Source organism: Heterocephalus glaber, unplaced genomic scaffold (genome assembly GCF_053883595.1).
Source record: "Heterocephalus glaber isolate CG9 unplaced genomic scaffold, H.glaber_assembly_v1.0 deba00001613, whole genome shotgun sequence".
NCBI lineage: Eukaryota > Metazoa > Chordata > Mammalia > Rodentia > Bathyergidae > Heterocephalus > Heterocephalus glaber.
Genome location: NW_028258384.1, coordinates 15,722,481 through 15,741,355, shown reverse-complemented (window position 1 = coordinate 15,741,355; position 18,875 = coordinate 15,722,481).

The following is an 18,875-nucleotide window of genomic DNA, read 5'->3' as shown; positions in this document are numbered from 1 at the left end:
CAACAGATCTAATTTTGTTATCAAAATGTTTAATTATACATGAAAATGAACATTGACACAATCTAGTTGGTCAATGTCATAGCATGATTTAATAATTCTATTGCTACATGATTACAAGAACTTTACCATTATTTCCCCTCTTGCATATCTAAGAGTAAACTCAATCTCTAGCTCTATCCCAAAATTGATCCCCATTTATATCAACAGTGAAGCATGGAGTTTTGTTTTATCAGATCTGAATTGAGTCCTTCCTGTACTAGTTATTTAAACTTAGCCTCAGATATTTCAACTACAATATATGTATGTTACAGCTATAATGCTGTTTGAGACCAAAAAAGAATTTTTGTCAAGCTCTGAGACCATTCTGGGATGATATAGGTGGTGACAGTTGTTGAAACTTCCAGAATCTATTTAGAAAACCACCTAGAGCAACAAGATAGCACACTACAATACCCAGGAACAATACCTGCAATTATTGACAAGCTATTGCAATGATTTTCAAAGTATAAGTGGTTGAGAAATTTCCACCAACAGCCATAACACTTACATATTACCAAGGTGTGTTTTGGCAAAAACAGAGAGGAGCAGTAGGGTGATTGAAGAATCTGAAAACATCAAATACCAAAACAGAAAAAAAGTGTTGACATGAAAGCACAGTGGGCCAAGTAGTGACAGCTATCAAAATTGAGAGGGATTTATCACTCTCCAGATGTGATTTCAAGATTCAGAACATGCAATTACAGAGAGTACAGTAGTATAAACTTATAAGATTTTGAAAATGATTGCCTAGAGCTCCTTTTAAAACAAGGCACTGAGTTAAAATTTCTAGGTACGATATAAAAATGGAAGAAGATAGGGACAATAGCAACAAAAGAAAGATATGTTCTAGATAAAATGGGGAAGGGGAGGAGGTTAATGAAATATCAAATGGCACATAACCGATTTTTTTTAAAAAAAGAAAAGGAACTCTGTAAAAGTAAAAGTGTTTGTGAAAGCAGGTCTTAAGTGTTCCTGTGTATTCTGTATCCATCTCATAGAACAACAAAAAAAATCAAATTTCACATAAGAATAAGAAATAAAATATCATTGAGAAAAAGCTCATATAAAGTTATGTGAGGTAAAAGGAATAAGCAACAGAATAGCATTCCTCAGTTCATAACATGTACTAAAATTAATGTTTACACTTTAAAATAAGTGAAAAGACATTAAGAAAATAATATGAGATACTGAAGAACAATAAACATTCGTAAAAAACAAGGTGACTGAACTGAGAGAAAGAAATAAAAAATTCACTTGAGAGCTAGAGGAGACAAAATGGCAAAGCAGTGAGGGCCAGCAACTCAGCTTTTCTGGGACAGTGTTTAGAGTCTGGAAAACAGTAGCTTAGAGAGGAACTGAAGTGAGAGGAGAGTACATGGGAACCCTGAGGGAACTGACAGAGGAGAAGTAAATAGGATTAACTGATAGATAAAAGGTGGACCACACCACAAAGGAGAAACAATTGTGCCACTGACAGTGATTGGATAGATGCCAACCGGGAGGCAAAGCGAAACTAACAACTTCTCTGCTCATGGAAAAATGCATAGCTACCAGGAAAATTTTATGTAGTTGGAGAGAGCAGGAAGAGTGCAAGACACTGCTTGCAGAGAGACCTTCCAGTCAGCAGTTGGTTAGTGACTGTGGTACCAGCACCTGAGGACACAGTTGAACACAGAAGGAGCTGGCTAGGATGCCATTGTAGGAAAGGGGTTGGGTTTTTGAAAATAGGTCCGAGAAAAGCCCTTTGGTTGCTCCACACTGTCAAGTTTACAGAGTGGATGAGGGAAGGACAGTTATGGGAGACTGCCAGTAGTTGGAGAGCAACCATGGGGCAGTCCCACTGAGAGGCAGGAAATTGTGATCACAGACTCAGTTCCTGCAGTCAGACACTAGTTTCAGCCTGAGTTACACAAGATTGAAAGTGCACATTGGGGCCGTGTTCCTATTGCTAAAGAGACATCCAAAATAGGGATTTATGGTATGTTACTTCTCAACTAACCCTATTAGATACCATGGTAATGGATTAGCCTGTTATTGCTGTAGTTGAATTGATTGCATAGGAAAAATCCTGACTCAATGGACAATTTAGAGCCAGTGCGTATGCCAGGGAGAGGGACAGCAAATGTTCCTAACCCCAGAATCCAGCCTCAATCAGGCTCTGTAAGAATGTCAGCCACCTGGAAGAAGTCCTGAGTCTGAATTAACTTCAATTTTGCAGTGGAGGGATCAGAGGAATAATAGGGGTGTGGGTACTTAGACTCTTTGACAAAGAAACTACTTGGAAATCACATGTGCAATATTTTATTGGAATATTAATCTGTATTCCCGTCAGATATCTTATTGGTTTTTGAATTTTAACATATTTCTTGAGTTATTTAGTAATGTGAGTTTATGTTATGTTCTTTTATGGTTTCATATGTTTATTAAGTTGTTACAATTGTATATTTGTTCTTTCATTCACTCTTTTTTGATATATGTCTAAGTTCTCTCCCTTATCTCAGCTTTATCTAGTTTCTATACCTTAAACCATCAAGACAATATTACTAACATATTTCCTTTCTCTTTTCCCAAACATGTAAACTCCATCTCCCAAGTCTATTAATTCAACATACTTAGCTCATTCACAGACACTATTAACTTCATTAGTACAGTTCCTCAATCCTCCTCATCCTAAGCCTTTTGGTCTTCCATATCTAACCAAGATTATCGTGTTCCATATAAGCAAGTTCTTATACCCACATAGATTTCCTCAATCACAAAGTCAGCTTCCTTTATTCCATATCTTGCCCTTATCCCTATAAAGTAGCCTCTGAAAGAGCTCAATATTAAACCTTCAACTAAAAGGGAAAATACTAAAATAAAAATAAAAATACTGCAATAAAGTCAGACCCCACATCAATATTTTCAGTCAACTATCACTAATCTCCCTTTCAAACTTTCCCTTTAGTGCTTAACACTACTCAACCAAACACCCACCATCTACCACATCCCACTTCATCTGCCTCACTGCAGAGCAATGACAAATAAAAAACTACCATAATTTTCATAAAGAATAGATAGAGGGGGGAAGAGTAACCACAAGGACAATCATATGGTAGTATGTAAGATTAAATCTGTGGATGATGTTATAAATCGAAGCAATTCTTTCAGCAAAATATTGAGACAGATCAAACTCACTTAAAGTAAATAACAGAAAGAGTAAATACTAGCACTGGAGATACAAACCTGCAAATTATTTTTTTAAAAAGGCAATATCCCACTAAAAATCTATGTATAAGTCACAATTTTTCCTCAGTTCTCTAGTCTTCAACCTGCAGTAACCATACCCCCCCCACCCCAAAAAAGGAAGGAGAGAGCCAGGGATTTAGTTCAGTGGTTTTGCTGCCTGCCTCACAAGCACAAGGTCCTGAGTTCTATGCCAGGTAACAGAAAAAAAAAAAGAAAAAAAAAAAAAAGGAGAAGAAACAAATGAGAACACATATAACTTTAAAAAATTATATATATATATATATATGTGTATATATATATATATATACACACACATATATATATATACATATATATGTATATGGAAATAAGGAAACAGATTTCCAATCATTCCCTAAATGTCCCAAGGCAGATAAAGGAGTCAAAAGGGAGAAGAAAACAAATACCATGTATCAGAAGTCTATGAAAAATTGTTAGAACAGATGAAGAATACAAATGAGTTCAAAGATGAAATGGGCCAAATTTTATAGCAATTACACTGAATATTCCCACAGTGAATTTCAGGCCAGTAGACAAAACTCTAGACGAATTAACTGAAATAGTTCAAAATTTGAATGAGATATTCAACAATGATATGGATTTCTTGAAAAGATGTCAAACAGAAATCCCCCCCCCAAAAATAGTATGGAATTTATACATTGCAGAAATGACCAATTTTAAGATAGTGTGTCTACTCCTGAGGAAAAAATATTGAACTACAATAAAGAGTTCACAGTAGCCAAAAAGAAAAATAAGAGAACAAGTGAGAACTATCCTTCAGTTACTAGATGAGAACAAGAAGACCAATTTAAGGCTAATCAAAGTTAGAGAAAAACTAGAAGATACCACAGTTGGAGTTGCTAACATGCTTACAGAAATTATGAAAGAAAATGTATAAATACTGTATAAGAAAAATCAAATACTGTATAAGAAAAGTTTAAAATACAAGTAAGCAGTGTTTATTGAATACCAAACAATTATGATGACAGAAGTTAAAAAATGCATACCACCATTAAATTCACAGATATTCATTAATAAACACAGAATTTTAATGTCAGCCAGAAATAACAAAAAATCATGTATAAAGGTAAACCAATTAGAATTACAAGACTTCTCAACACAAACACTGAAGACCAGAAGAGAGTGGAGTGAAGTATTACAAGTTCTAAGAGCAAATAAGTTCTAACCTAGATTAACTTAACCAGCAAAGGTATTGTTCAAAATAGATGGAGCAATAAGACATTTCCACAGTTTAGAAGATATATGAGTGCTAAAATAGCTCTAGAGAAAATAATCAAAAATTTGCTTACAGAAATGACAAAGTGGACACAGAGGAAACTAGTGAGGACAATGGATAAGAAGCAACAAGAATCATCAGGAAAATATAAACAAATGTTACACCAACAGATAAAGAAAGAAATGATACTAAATAATCAACACATCTCAGTAATATGTCTCAATGTTAAGACTTCAACTCTCCAATCAAAAGACATAGACTGTCAGATTAGGACAAAAAACAGAATTCAACAATCTGTTGTACTCAAGAAACTTATCTAATCCCAAAAGATATTCATAGATTAAAAATTAAAGGACGTAAACAACATTTCTTGCACCAGGACCCTGAAAACAAGCAAGGTAGCAATTCTAATATTTGCCATGATAAACATCAAGTTACAACTGATTAGAAGTGATAAACAAGGTCATTACGTGCTAGTTAAAGGAACAATTCAACAAGAAGACATAACATGGATAAGCACACACACAACAAATATTGGAGCACTTATCTTCATAAAAAAAGGCTGGTGTAATTAATAGCTCAAATAAACATTAACACAATCATAGCAAGGGATTTTAACACTCCACTTTCGCAAAGAGACAGATCATCTAAACAAAAAAACCTATAAAGAAACTTCAGAGCTGAACCACACCCTTGTACCTTGTACCATGGATATACAGAGAGTATTCCACCCCTCTACAACAGAGTATACACTTTTTTCTGCATCACGTGTTACTTTTTCCAAAATAGATCACATACTAGTTTACAAAGCCTGCTTAAGTAAATACAAAAGAATTGAAATCACACCATGCATACTATCCAACCAGTGTACAATGAAAATAGAAATCAGTGACAGAAGAAATTTTTTTTTTAGTACCAGGGATCAAACTCAGGACCTTGAGCTTGAGAGGGAGGTGGTGGCACCACTGAGCTAAGTCCCAGGCCCTGGCAGAAGAAATTTTTTTAAAAAAGCAAAGCTCCTGGAAAATTAGCAGCATACTTCTAAACAACTGATGGGTCATAGAAGAATTCAAAGAAGAAATTTTAAAATGTCTGGAAGTTAATGACTATGATGGTACTTCACAATGAAACCTCTGGGACAATATGAAAGCAGTCCTAAGAGGAAAATTCATCACAATCAATGCTCACATTTGGAAAACAGAGCAAGCTCAAATAAATAACCTCATGAGAAATTTTAAGATACTTGAAAAACAACAAGAAATAAGCGACAAAATGAAATGAAGGAGGAAAATTCCAAAGAAGGTAGTGGAAATCAATGAAATTGAGACTTAAAAAACAATAAAAAGAATGAATTGAAGAGGTAGTTCTTCAAACAAATAAATAAAATAGATAAACCCTTAGCCAGATTCACTGAGAGAAGAGACTCATATCAATGCAATTAGAATTGAAAAAGGTGAAATCACAACAAACACTTGAAATTCAGAACATAGTAACTACTTCAAAAATTATATTCCAAAATTAGCAAATTTTGAAGAAGTGGACAGGTTCCTACACACATACAAACTATCAAAACTAACCCAAGAAGACATATATATGCTTAGCAGCCAAATAACAGGCAAGAAAACTGACTTAGTCATAAAGAATCTACCAACTAAAAAAAGCCAAGAAACTGATGTATTCACTGCTGAATTCTACAAAAATTAGAAAGATGTTATATCACTAATACTCTTCAAGTTCTTCAAAGAAATTTCAAGGGATGGAGTGCTTCCAAACTCATTTATGGAAGCCAGTATCATGCTGATCCCCAAACCAGATAATGACTCAATTAAAAAAGAAAACTATAGGCCTTTTTCTTTAATGAATATAGATGCAAAAAGTCTTCAACAAGATATTAGCAACTAGAGTGCACCGCACTAATAAAAAGATGATATATCATGATCAAGTAGGTTATCAGAGAGATGCAATGATGGTCCAATATATGTAAGTCAATATATGTAATACATTTAAATAGTAGCAAGGTCAAAAAAAACACATGATCATATCAATAGCACCCTCAACAAAATCCAACACCACTCACTTTATGATGATTACCCTGAAGAAAGCAGGTATAGAAGTACCATACCTGAATATGATAAAGGCCATGTAAGACAAATAAATAGTCAACATCATACTAAATTGCAAAAAACTAAAAGCATTCCCGTAAATTCAGGAATAAGACAAAAATGTCTCCTATCACCTCTTCTGTTCAACATGGTACCTGAAACATTGCCCAGAGCAATTCAGCAAGACAGAGAAATAAAATGAATTCATATATAAAAGGAAGAACTCAAATTATCATTATTTGAAGATGACATAATACTCTACAGAAAACTCCCCAAATACACCAAAAAAAAATCTTAGAATTAATAACCAATTTCAAAGTAGCAGGATACAAGATCAACACAAAAGTTCATTAGCATTTATGTACACCAATAATGAACAAGATGAGAAAGACAGTATGAAAACAACACACTTCACAGTGACTCAAAGTAAAATGTAATATCTAGGGGTTAACTTAACCAAGGAAGTTAAAGACCTCTATGAAGAACACTACAGTACTCTGAAAAAAGAGATTGCTGAGGACACCAGAAAATGGAAATATGTCCCCTATTGTTGGATAGGTATAAGTAATATTGTCCAAATGGCCATACTTCCAAAACTGTTATGCAGATTCAATGCAGTCCTAATCAAAATACTAACAGCATTCTTTATATAGCTAGAGAAAAAAATCCTAAACTTCATATGGAGCCATAAAAGACCTGCAATAGCAAAAGTAATTTTGAGCAATAAGAGCAACGTAGGTGGCATAGCAATACCCCACTTAAAGTTACACTACAAAGTAATTGTGATAAAAATGGCATGGTACTGAAACAAAACATACACGTGGATCAGTGGAACAGAATTGAGGATACAGAAACCTCCTCAGACATATTCAATTATTTGATTTTTGACAACGGGGCTAAAAACATATGTTGGAGGAAAGAGCATATTCAACAAGTGGTGTTGGGGAAACTGGTTATCTGTTTGCAGGTTATCTGTTTGGACCCTTATCTCTCAATATATACTAGGTTAAAATAAAAAGGGATCAAAGATCTAAACATTGAAACAGAAACATTAAACCTTCTGGAAGATAAAATAGGTAAAACACTTGACATATGTGTAAGAAAGGATTTTCTAAGCAGAAATTTAATTGCCCAAGAAACATCAGCAACAAATCAACAAATCAACAAATGAGATTGTATCAGAATAAAAGGCTTCTGTACAACAAAAGAATGAATCATTAGAGTGAAAAGGCAATCTACACAATAGGAAAAAAATTTTGCTACCTACTGCTCAGACAGAGGATTACTATCTAAAATATACAAAAAAAAAAATCAAATAGAAGCTTCTGGAAAGATGGTGGAGTGGTGAGTAGCCTAGAAACAGCCTCTCCAAGATTTGGAGTCCAGACACTGGAATAAAACAATGCAAGAAAGAGAAGGAGAGAAGTGTGTCTCCAGGACCCAGCAAGAATCTGAAGCAAGAATTGGAGCCGATGGGAAGAGTAAAGAGAGGCACTTTGATAAGGAAGCGGGAAGTGGAAGTGACTCTTTTCCCAGAGCCCCAGATTGTGGTATATGAGGGACAGGTTGAAACTGCAGGTGCACAGTGACTATTGATGCTCTCAGAGGCCTCCATGGATGAAGACACCAGTGGAATAGAGCAGTGGATGCTTTAGACTGCAGTAGCTCCTGAGTTTTTCCCTTTCAGGTGTCCCCAGGGAAAGGGTGACTGGCTGGTCACCAGTTTGGAAAGGGTCTAATTGAACTTGGAACTCAGACCAGCTATGGACTGACTACATCTAGTGACCGCCAGTGTCATGGCTCAGTGCAGCTGAGTTGAGGCCATAAGGAGGTCAGGGAGCCAAATTCAAGCTGACAGGGAGCCAAGCTCAAGCCAGCAGGAGCACCCAAAGTGCTGTGGGCTGAACAAATTGGGTTCCAGCCTCACACTCAAAGACAAGAAGTAGCCTGAACTTCAGTGGAACTAAAGGTGAAGGCTTGCTGGGTTTATCCGCCATACCACCATAATTCTGCTGCTGGCTTCCTGGAACAAATCAACATGGATTTGGGCTCTGTCTGTTCTGTCTGTCTCACAGAAACAGCAGGGACACCCTAAAGTGGACAATTTTTTCTTCTTTTCTTTGCTTTTTTCCCTCTTTCTCTTGATTGCTTGTTCTTATTTTTATACAAATATGAGCATTGTTTCTAGTTTTTCTTGTTTTTTGTTCTGTTCTTGTTTCTGTTTCTTCCTCCTTTCTTTCCCTACTGCCTTCTTCAGCAGTTTCCCAAAGCTTGTGTAACCTTCCTTTTTCCTCCAGCCTTGCTTCTAATCTGTTTCTCTTCTTCTATTTCTATATTTTTCCCCTAAACCCTTTTAAATTTTCTCCCTTGAGGATTAAATTTCCATATTGCTAGTTTGTTTTAGATTTTGTTATATAGCTACAAATCTTGCTCATATGGGTAGAGGTGGCAAATTAATAGTTACCATAGTTTAACATTTTCTAGGGTAGTCTTGTTATTACTGATTGTACTACTTTAGCCAAGGCGACATAATTCTAATCAGTTGTTCTTCCTTGTACGCCAATACTGAGAATTCCTGGGAATCATAAAGTCATAAACAATATTATACGTCAGTGCCAAAGAACCAGGGGCCCTGAGATCTTTTTCTTTTATCTGAGTATATATTATTAAGGTGCCTAGAAATGGAACTGTATTGTCCCTTTTCTTACAGGTATTTTATATATCTTGCTTTGACTACAGCAGTCACATACAGTCCAAGACATCTCTGGGGATTAAAGAAATGAAAATTATAACAACACTAAGATTCCATCTTACTCCAGAAAGAATGCCAATCATTAGGAAATAAAATGATAAGAAATACTATCATGGCTATGGTGAAAGTGAAACCCTCTTACATTGTTGGTAGGAATGAAAACTAGTACAACCACCATGGAAATCAGTATGGAGATTTCTCTAAGAACTAAAATTATTAAATCTACATGACCTAAATATTTCACTTCTAGGTATTTTCCCCAAAGAACTTATGTCATCATACTACACTAATATATGCATATTAATGTTTATAGCAGCACAATTCATAATAGCTAAATCTTGGAAACAGCCTGTATATCTATCAACAGACGATTGGATAAAGAATATGTGGTATCTATATATAATGGAATACTACTGAGCTATAAAGAATGACCAATTTGAGATATTTGTAGAAAATTGGATGCACTTGGAAAGTATAATATTGAGTTTAATATTCCAGAAACACAAGATTAAGTACTGTATGGTAGCTCTCATTTGACTGAGGCAAAATGCAAAGAAAATGACAAAGAGTGAATAGAAAATTTGAGGGGACAGATAGGGAAGGAGCTAGAGCTAGAAATGAGGAGGAGGGGAAGGGGAAATGACAGGAATAAAGATATGCCATGTACAGGAACCTAATAACCCCAAGTAATGTAAACACTCTATCCCATAACATGAACTGACACAAATAATACAACAAATATGAAAGTGGGATAGGGGAACCAGAAGAAAAGCAGGAGGTGGAGGGAAGGGAATTAAAAAAAAAGAAACAAGCTGTAATATGTACATGTAACCAAGTCCCTAGATAATAGAAAACTGCATGAATTACAAACAAGTACTAATAAAATAAAAAAATTTAAATTTACTTTAGCAATATTCTTCTGAACTGATAAGCATAAAATAAATATAATATATATATTTAAGGAACAGTGCAAATTTTCAAATACTAAAAATGGTAATTAATAATAGAATGATAATGATTTAATAGAAAATGCCAAATATTGAAGGTAGGTAAGTAGATCCAACATACAATAATATGACTCATTGAAGAAGAAAATGCAAACAAGAAAATAGAATAAATAAAGAATGTACAAATAATTAAAACTACACTGCAAGAACATATCAAATGCCTTATAGTATCAACCCAGAATAGTTAAATATATAGTTAAAACATAGATATATTGAACTGGGGATTTAGCTCAGTGGTTCCGCCGCCTACCTCGCAAGCGCAAGGTCTTGAGTTCAATTCCCAGTACCAAAAAAAAAACAAAACCCAAACAAAACATAGATATATTATTTAAAAACCTTGTAGAATTATGGACACCGAGAGACAGAAAAAGAGAGAGAATGTGAATCCTTGAAATATCTAAGAGAAAGTTATTTATTAGTAAATGAAACATATTAACCTGAGACTTTCCAGTAGTATCTATGCCGGAAAGAAATGCTATATCTGAATCATTTATATTCAGAAAAACTTTCTTTAAATTTTAAAGAGACAACATATTATTAATGTGAAACAAGTTGGAAATATTTTTCCCGTGAGTGAACCCTGAAGATTCCCTTGGAGAATGAGTTTCAGGTAGCCAAATTGTCTGAAAGACAAGAAAAATAAGCACTAATACTAAGTACCAAACATGCAGTTACATAGGATAAAGACTAAATTAGTACTAAAATGAAGTGAGTAAGTATAGTTACAAAGTTAAGTATAGTAAGTATATAGTATAGCAAGTATAATTAAGCATAGTAAGTATAGTTACAAAAGTGTGAAGATAGGGGGAATACAGACAAAAATATTTTCACTCTTTACAATGATTCCTTTTGTTGTATTACCTCATGTGTTGTAGTTATCCTAAAACAATTAAAGGGGTAATATTGGATAAATAAAATAGTCATAATCTTGTCTGATTCTTTCATACCTGCAGTCCTTCATAACCATGATTGTATAGATGAAAGAAAGAAAGTGAAGATATAAGACATAAGATCTTCTATTTTTAAAAATCTTGGCTGGGGATATAACTCAGTGGTAGAGCTCTTGCTTTGATCCCCACTACTACATACGAAAAAAGCTTTTAGCCTTCAATTTGAATTGAAGGATAAGAGTGAATATATGAAATATTTTACCTTTAAATCTCTCTCTCTCTCTCTCTCTCTCTCTCTCTCTCTATATATATATATATATATATAGTATATTTTCATTTACTGAAAAGACCTATAAACACTTACCTGTTCATTAGCAATGAGTATTGATAGAGCCTAGATTATTATTTCAAAACATCACTGTACACCAAAAGAAGCCTTTGGGAATGAAGAAAAATTCAAAGCATATGTAAAACAATACAAAATGTCCTTAGGTCATCTTACCTTACCAGATAGGAAGTAAGCTGTCAGTACACCTACAATCTCAATGAAAGGCCCTGGGAGCCAACTTGGAGAGATTATCACCGGCCAAAAATGGGGTAATCTTAGTTTCAATAAGGATTAAAAATGTAATGGAGTAAAACATATCAAATATGCATAAATCTGTAAACATGTAATATGGAAGTAATTAACTTAAGCTATCTTTAAGGAGGACAAAATCAGTTCATTACCTTAGAAACTGGCAGAGGGAAAGAGTCGTGCATTTATCATGCTTTTCATATATGAATTATATTACCACATAACAAAAGAGTAAAAGAGGGTAAGCATCTATTTATAAAAGTGTTCCAGCTAATAAATTAAAAGTAACAATAGCATACCTTATCATAACCATTAGTATGTAAATGTATCTGGGTTGGTGCATAGAACATGTTGCATAATAATTTCTTCAGTCCAGTCAAATTATACAAAATGTGTCCCCATTAAAACATACTTTATACTAGTAGAAAGCCTAAACTTCCACTCTTCCCAGATTGTAACAAGGAAGTTTAACTCTTGCCCTTCTCCTACCAAGATATCAGAGAAGGCTCTGTGGAGAGAAGGAATGAGTCTGCTTACTCTTCCCAGTCAGAGAGGTGTCAGTGGACAGCTAGTGGAAAACAAGGGTCCTTACCTCTACCCAGTACTAACAAGGAACTCTTTCCCTTCAGGCATCAACGAGGCAGAGTAGAGTATCCAGATTTTACCCTCACAAACATACAGCCACCAGCAATGAGGTACAACTGTTCTTCCCCACTGGGACAGATGGTGTCAGAGAAGACATATTTAAATGTAAATTTAGCTAGCACTACACTATAGTGAGGTCCCACCCCTGCCAGCCAGAGTGTTTATGGAGGCCACCTAGGAAGTTGGAATTATGCAACTCTACCCCTCCTATGTAGGGTGATATTAACAGAGGCCTAGTAAGGGAAAGACTTTGCTCCCCCTGGAATCAACAAAGGCTGGGTGCAGAACTGAGACTTCTACCACCATCTGGCAGTAATGACTCAATGACCATTTTCCTACTGAAGTGGTCAGATGTCTCCTGCTAAAACAAAAAATTTGAATAAAATCCAGAATCTTATAATATAATACTCAAAATATCAAGATTTTAATTGAGCATCACCCATCATACCAAGAAGCAGGGAAATCTCCATTTTAACGGGAAAAAAAATCAGAGGCCAATATCAGAATGAGAGTTGTTAGAATTACCTGGATTATTGAAAAAAAATTCAATACAACTATGATAAAAATCCTTTAATAAAAAGTATAAATTGGAGTCATTAATAGAATGCACCTGAGGCTATATAGTAAGTGAAATAAATCAGACACACAAGTATGAATATTGGTTGGTTTCTCTTATATGAGAAATCCAGAATATAAATGTAAAGAAAAATAAAAAATATTAGAAAGTAGATAGATAGATATTTTGCAATTGGAAATGGTGACAAGAGATGGAGAGAAGAAGGAGAAAGGGGAGGGAAAGAAGATTAAAAGCAGAATTGATATGTTAATGTAAATTTACCAACACCACAAAATAAATGTAATTATTGTGTGATAAAAACAAACATGTACTAATAAAAATAAAAGCTACATAAAAAGACATCAAATAAATAGGGGTACCTACTTATTATAATATTAACATTTATGGGAACAAAAAATAATCTGTTCTTAACTTACAAAATATCTTTCAATAAGCAATTACAGACTCACTCAAAATAAATAAATAAATAGAAAGTCTTCATTTTAGAGATCTCTAAAGGTACAGAAAGTCTCAGCACAAAGTAGAAGATATAAAAAATGCCAAATGAATACTCTGGAACTGCAAAACACAGTAACCAAGATAAAAAATTGAATGAGCCATTTTCATACTAGAATAGAAAGGAAAAGTTTAAAGGATTTTTGGAGAAGAAAGAATCATGGAACTTGAACACAGGTTAAATTTACCCTATTTGAACAACAGAGAGAATGCAGACTGCATAAAATTAACAGAACATTAGAGACTTATAGAACTATAACAAAATATTTAATGTTCAGGGCATCACAGTTTTGGTGAGTCACATGCTGAAAAGGTATCTGAAGAAATAATGGCTGAAAAAATTCCCCAAAATAAATTGAAACTAAAAAAACTATTGATTCTAGAAGCTATTAAATACAGTTAAATATATTTTCATTGGGAAATCTCATATACATTATGAAATAAGAAATGCATTAGTTAGTGAGATATGTAACCATATTTTCATAATTGTAGTTAGGGGGTCACATCACTGACTTCCATAAAGATTACATTTACAATCTACATTATATTTTTCTCTTCATCAGTTTCTCTCTCTCTCTTTCTCTCCAAATTTTGGGAAATTAATGTGAAGCTTTTTTATTTAAGAAGTATAATTAACATTGACTTCAGAAAGAATGGACTTTCTTGGGGCCTCCTGACATCAGGGTAGATTGCCTCCCTGAAAGATGTATGAGAAAAAGTATTGTCTGTCTAAGTCACTTTTCTTGTCACTGAGGCACAATTCCTGACACCTGAACCTTAAAGGAGGTGAGATTTATTTTAACTTTTGGTTTCAGAATTGCTAGTCCACTGTCAGTTGGCTCCAATACAGAAAGGACATTTCAGAGGCATGTAACAGGAAAAACTCCTCACAAAATGGCATCCAGAAAGAAGAGAAAAGAGAGCAGTCAAGCAGGGAGATATAGCCTTCCAGGTCACACACCTAGGGAACCACCAGTTCCAACCAGGCCCTACCTGCTAGCAGCACATTCAGCTACTGAACTCACAAGTTCATTAATCCACTGATGAGTACAGTACTCTTTGTGATCCAATCACTATCCAAAATCCCAACCACTGAGCACATGAGTCCTTTGTGGGACATTCTATGTCTAAATCATAACATTTTCTAATGAACACAGTCTCAGTATTCTCTCTGTAGTTTTTTTTTTTTTTTTTGTTACCAGGGATCTAACTCGGGTCCTTGTGCTTGCACAGCAGGTGAGGAAACCACTGAGCTAAATCCTCAGCCCTTCCCTCTGTAGTTTGCAGTGTTACCTATCTCCCTGAAATGGTTTTATGTGTAATGAAGGTGATGGTGAATCTGAGTGTATGAATTAATATATATTCAAAAACAAAACCTAACTCAGAATTTTGTGAACCAGGTGGTTCCTTGGGAAATAGCTCCATATTTGAATTAAAGAATTCTAACCATGGGCCCTTTGGATAGCTGATATTGTTTTCCTTAAGTACTATGATTGTTCTCTTTGAAGAACCCTAAGAGATTAATTTGATTTCTAGATCTACATTGCACCATAAATCACAATAGTCTGGATCCTCTACCAAACTGTGTAGGACTATTGTTCAGTAAATGTGTTATATGTAAACCAACACCAGTGGCCATAGGGTACTTATCAAATTTCATTACTTGGATTTAGAATTCAAACAGATACACAAATTTACTATGTAAGCCATTATAGCATTAATGGTCAATTTGAGGTGGGGATGGAGAAAAGCCTCATAAAAATGTAAAGATAAATGACAGCCTACATTGCTTATATTTAGGAATATTTATTATTCTTTGAAGTCCTTCCAAAGTTCAAATGCAATGTCAGCAGTTTGGTAAATATTAATTAAGAGCATCCTATGGTTTAGGCACTATGCAACGTGTGACAAATGCTGATATAATCATACATTTTATTGACATGTATTGACTGACAGGCAAAGAGTACAGAAGTAAATGTCATTGTAAGTACCCATAAGATGTTCAAAATATAGTCATATATTAGAATAAATGTATAAATTACAGTACATGATGATGAGAACTATGAAGAAGAAAAGGACAAATTTTCATGGGAACATAAAAAAGACAGTAATTTTCTCTGCCTCTAATACTAACTATAGATAAAAAGTATTCACATGAGAGACTCTGGAAATATCCCTGAACAGATTTATGTTAACATTTATCATCATATTTTTGTATTCTAAAAGAAATATATAAAAATTTAAAATCAGATAATGTTCCCTCTAAACAGGTATATTTACAGAAATCACCTCATGAGTGAATATAAAGGATATTTTCTAATTGCCAAATATACTATGTAGAGACTTTGGTAAAGATAAGTTGCCAAAATGACTAAATATTCTGATTTTAAAATAAAATTCAAGGAGTCCAAACCTTCATATAGGTCCTACTTCTACTACCCTGAAGCAATATTCTTTCTGACAAGGATTCCATTCAGTTGATTCCAATTAAGTCTTGAAAAGCAGCCTAATTTATTGTTATTTACTATAATTCATGCACTGCTTGTCTGCTCTCTTACTAATTTGGGATGTTTTTGTATGTTACTGTTAAAATTGAAATTTGTTCAAAGTATTATCTACATTTGTGTGGTATTAAAATGCTTCAGGCTGTCCATGACACAGTGAGGTCCCAGGAGTGGCTTCGAGCCCCGCCTTCATCCAGTGCTCCACTTAGCCACACAGGCACCTGCAAGGCCCAATTCCATCTCCCCCCCCAACCCCCCCACCTTACGGCTCTTCTGCCACCTAGTCCCTCACTACAGAGGCACAGGGGATTATACTTCACATAGTTAAATGTGATAGATTAATAACTACCACAAATTGTCATTTTCTAAGCTGCATGTGATGTTATGATATTGCTGATTGTAACATTTGGCCTAACATGTTGTGATTGATCTAATCAGTTTTCCTTTCTGGTATAAGAAAAATAAAATAGCCTCAGAGTCATTAGAGCCTCAAAACCTAAACACAAGCCATATCTGGAAGACACCTCTGAAAAGCAATCATTCCATAGGGTTTTAAACACAAGCAACAAAGATACCTGCATTAAGCAATTCTGAAATATCATCCCAGGAATTAAACCAAGGACAGTACCAAAAACAAAAATGAGAAGACATTTAAGCAAGGCACAACCACAGGCTTCCACACCACAAAAAGGAAATTCTGGGGGAAGTGAGGTGGAAAAGTTGGATAATGAACCATCTGGAAACCCTGAACCTGAACCGATAGCACAGGAAGTAACAAAGGAGATACATGAGGCTATAGAAAAATTCAAAGCAGAAATAATCTCCCAGATAAATACAGAGATGGTGAGTACAGTGAAAGACATGATTAGAGGCTCTAGAGCAGAAACAGACAAGAAAATAGATGAGATCAGAAACATGCTGGAAGCCAGGAATGCTCAGCATAAGAAAGAAATGGAAACCGTGATCGCCCAACATAAGACAGAAATGAAATTCATGAAACAGATTCAAATAGATATTCAGGAGATTAAAAACTCCATTGAAAGCATACAGAGCAGACTAAGAGAATCTGAAGACAGAATATCAGATATAGAAGACAGGATCGCAGTTAAGGACCATGAAAACAGAGATTTCTTAAAGATAGTAAGGGACCATGAGAAATCAATTCAACAGCTGCTAGATGATGCAAAGAAGAATAACATAAGACTGGTAGGAGTCCATGAAAAAACAAGAGAAAGTACAATTGACATAAAAAAAAAAACTGTTCACAGAAGTAATAGTAGAAAACTTCCCAGACAGAGGTGGTGAATTGGACACACAGATAAGTTGAGGCGTATAGAACTAAACCCAGCCACGATCAAAAAAAAAAAAAATCCACACCTAGGCATATAATAGTCAAGATCCCAGAAACCCAACAGAAGAACAAAATTCTACAGGCAGTTAGAGAAAAGAAAGAAATCGCCTGCAAAGGAAAGCCCATCAGAATCATGGCAGATTTCTCAACACAAATCCTCAAATCAAGGAGAGTCTGGAGTGAAGTATTTCAAGCCCTAAAAGAAAATAACTTCCAGCCTAGACTGTTGTATCCAGCAAAATTATCTTTCAAAGTTGATGGGGAAATTAGATACTTCTATGACAAAGAACCCCTGAGAAATTTCATGAACACCAAACCAGCACTCCAAACAATTTTATGCAATATCCTAGAAAAAGACAATGAAGATCACAACTCCATGAGGGTCAACAGAGAGAAGAAACCATGCAAGGTAAGGCACTAAAGCGAAAGGGGGAAAAATAAGAAAAGAGTCAACAACAATAAAACATCATGGCCATAATGAGTCAATATCTCTCAATTATAACTATCAATGTTAATGGCCTCAATTCACCAATCAAAAGAAACAGACAGACAGAATGGATTAAGAAGCAAAACCCAGGAATATGCTGTATACAAGAAACACACCTAACTCAAAAGAAAATTCATAGACTGAAAGTAAAATGATGGAAAACAGTTCTCCACGTGACAGGATCCCAGAAAAAAAGGAGAGGTAGCAATCTTATTTGCAGCCAAAGTAGATTTCAAACCAAAACTAATTAAGAGAGACAAAGATGGTCACTACATCCTTGTGAAGCAAATAATCCAAGAGGAAGATATGACAATCATAAATATTTATGCAACAAATATGAATGCACCCAAATATACAAAACAAATATTAATGGACATGAAAAATAAAATAAGCACTAACACAATTGTAGTGGGGGACCTCAACACCCCTCTATCACAAATAGACAGATCATCTAGGAAAAAAATTAACAATGAAATTCTAGAACTGAACCAAACCATTGAACAAATGGACTTAAGAGATGTTTGTATAGTGTTCCACCCCACAAAATCAGAATACACATTCTTTTCAGCTGCACATGAGTCATTCTCCAAAATAGATCACATGGTAGCTCATAGGGCAAATCTAAGTAAATGTAAAAGAATTCAAGTTATCCCCTGTATATTAGCAGACCACAATGCAATACAATTGGAGATCAATAACATAAGAAACCACAAAACACTCACAAACACATGGAAATTGAATAACACCCTCCTGAACAACCAATGGGTCACAGAGAAAAATAAAGAAGAAATTCGTTTCTACAAGTAAATGAAAATGCCAGTACAACATACAAGAATCTGTGGGACACAATGAAAGCAGTTCTACGTGGGAAATTCATAGCAGTGAATGCCCATATTAGGACAACAGAGAGAACTCAGTTAAATAACTTAATGCAGAACCTCAAGCTTCTAGAAAAAGAAGAGCATA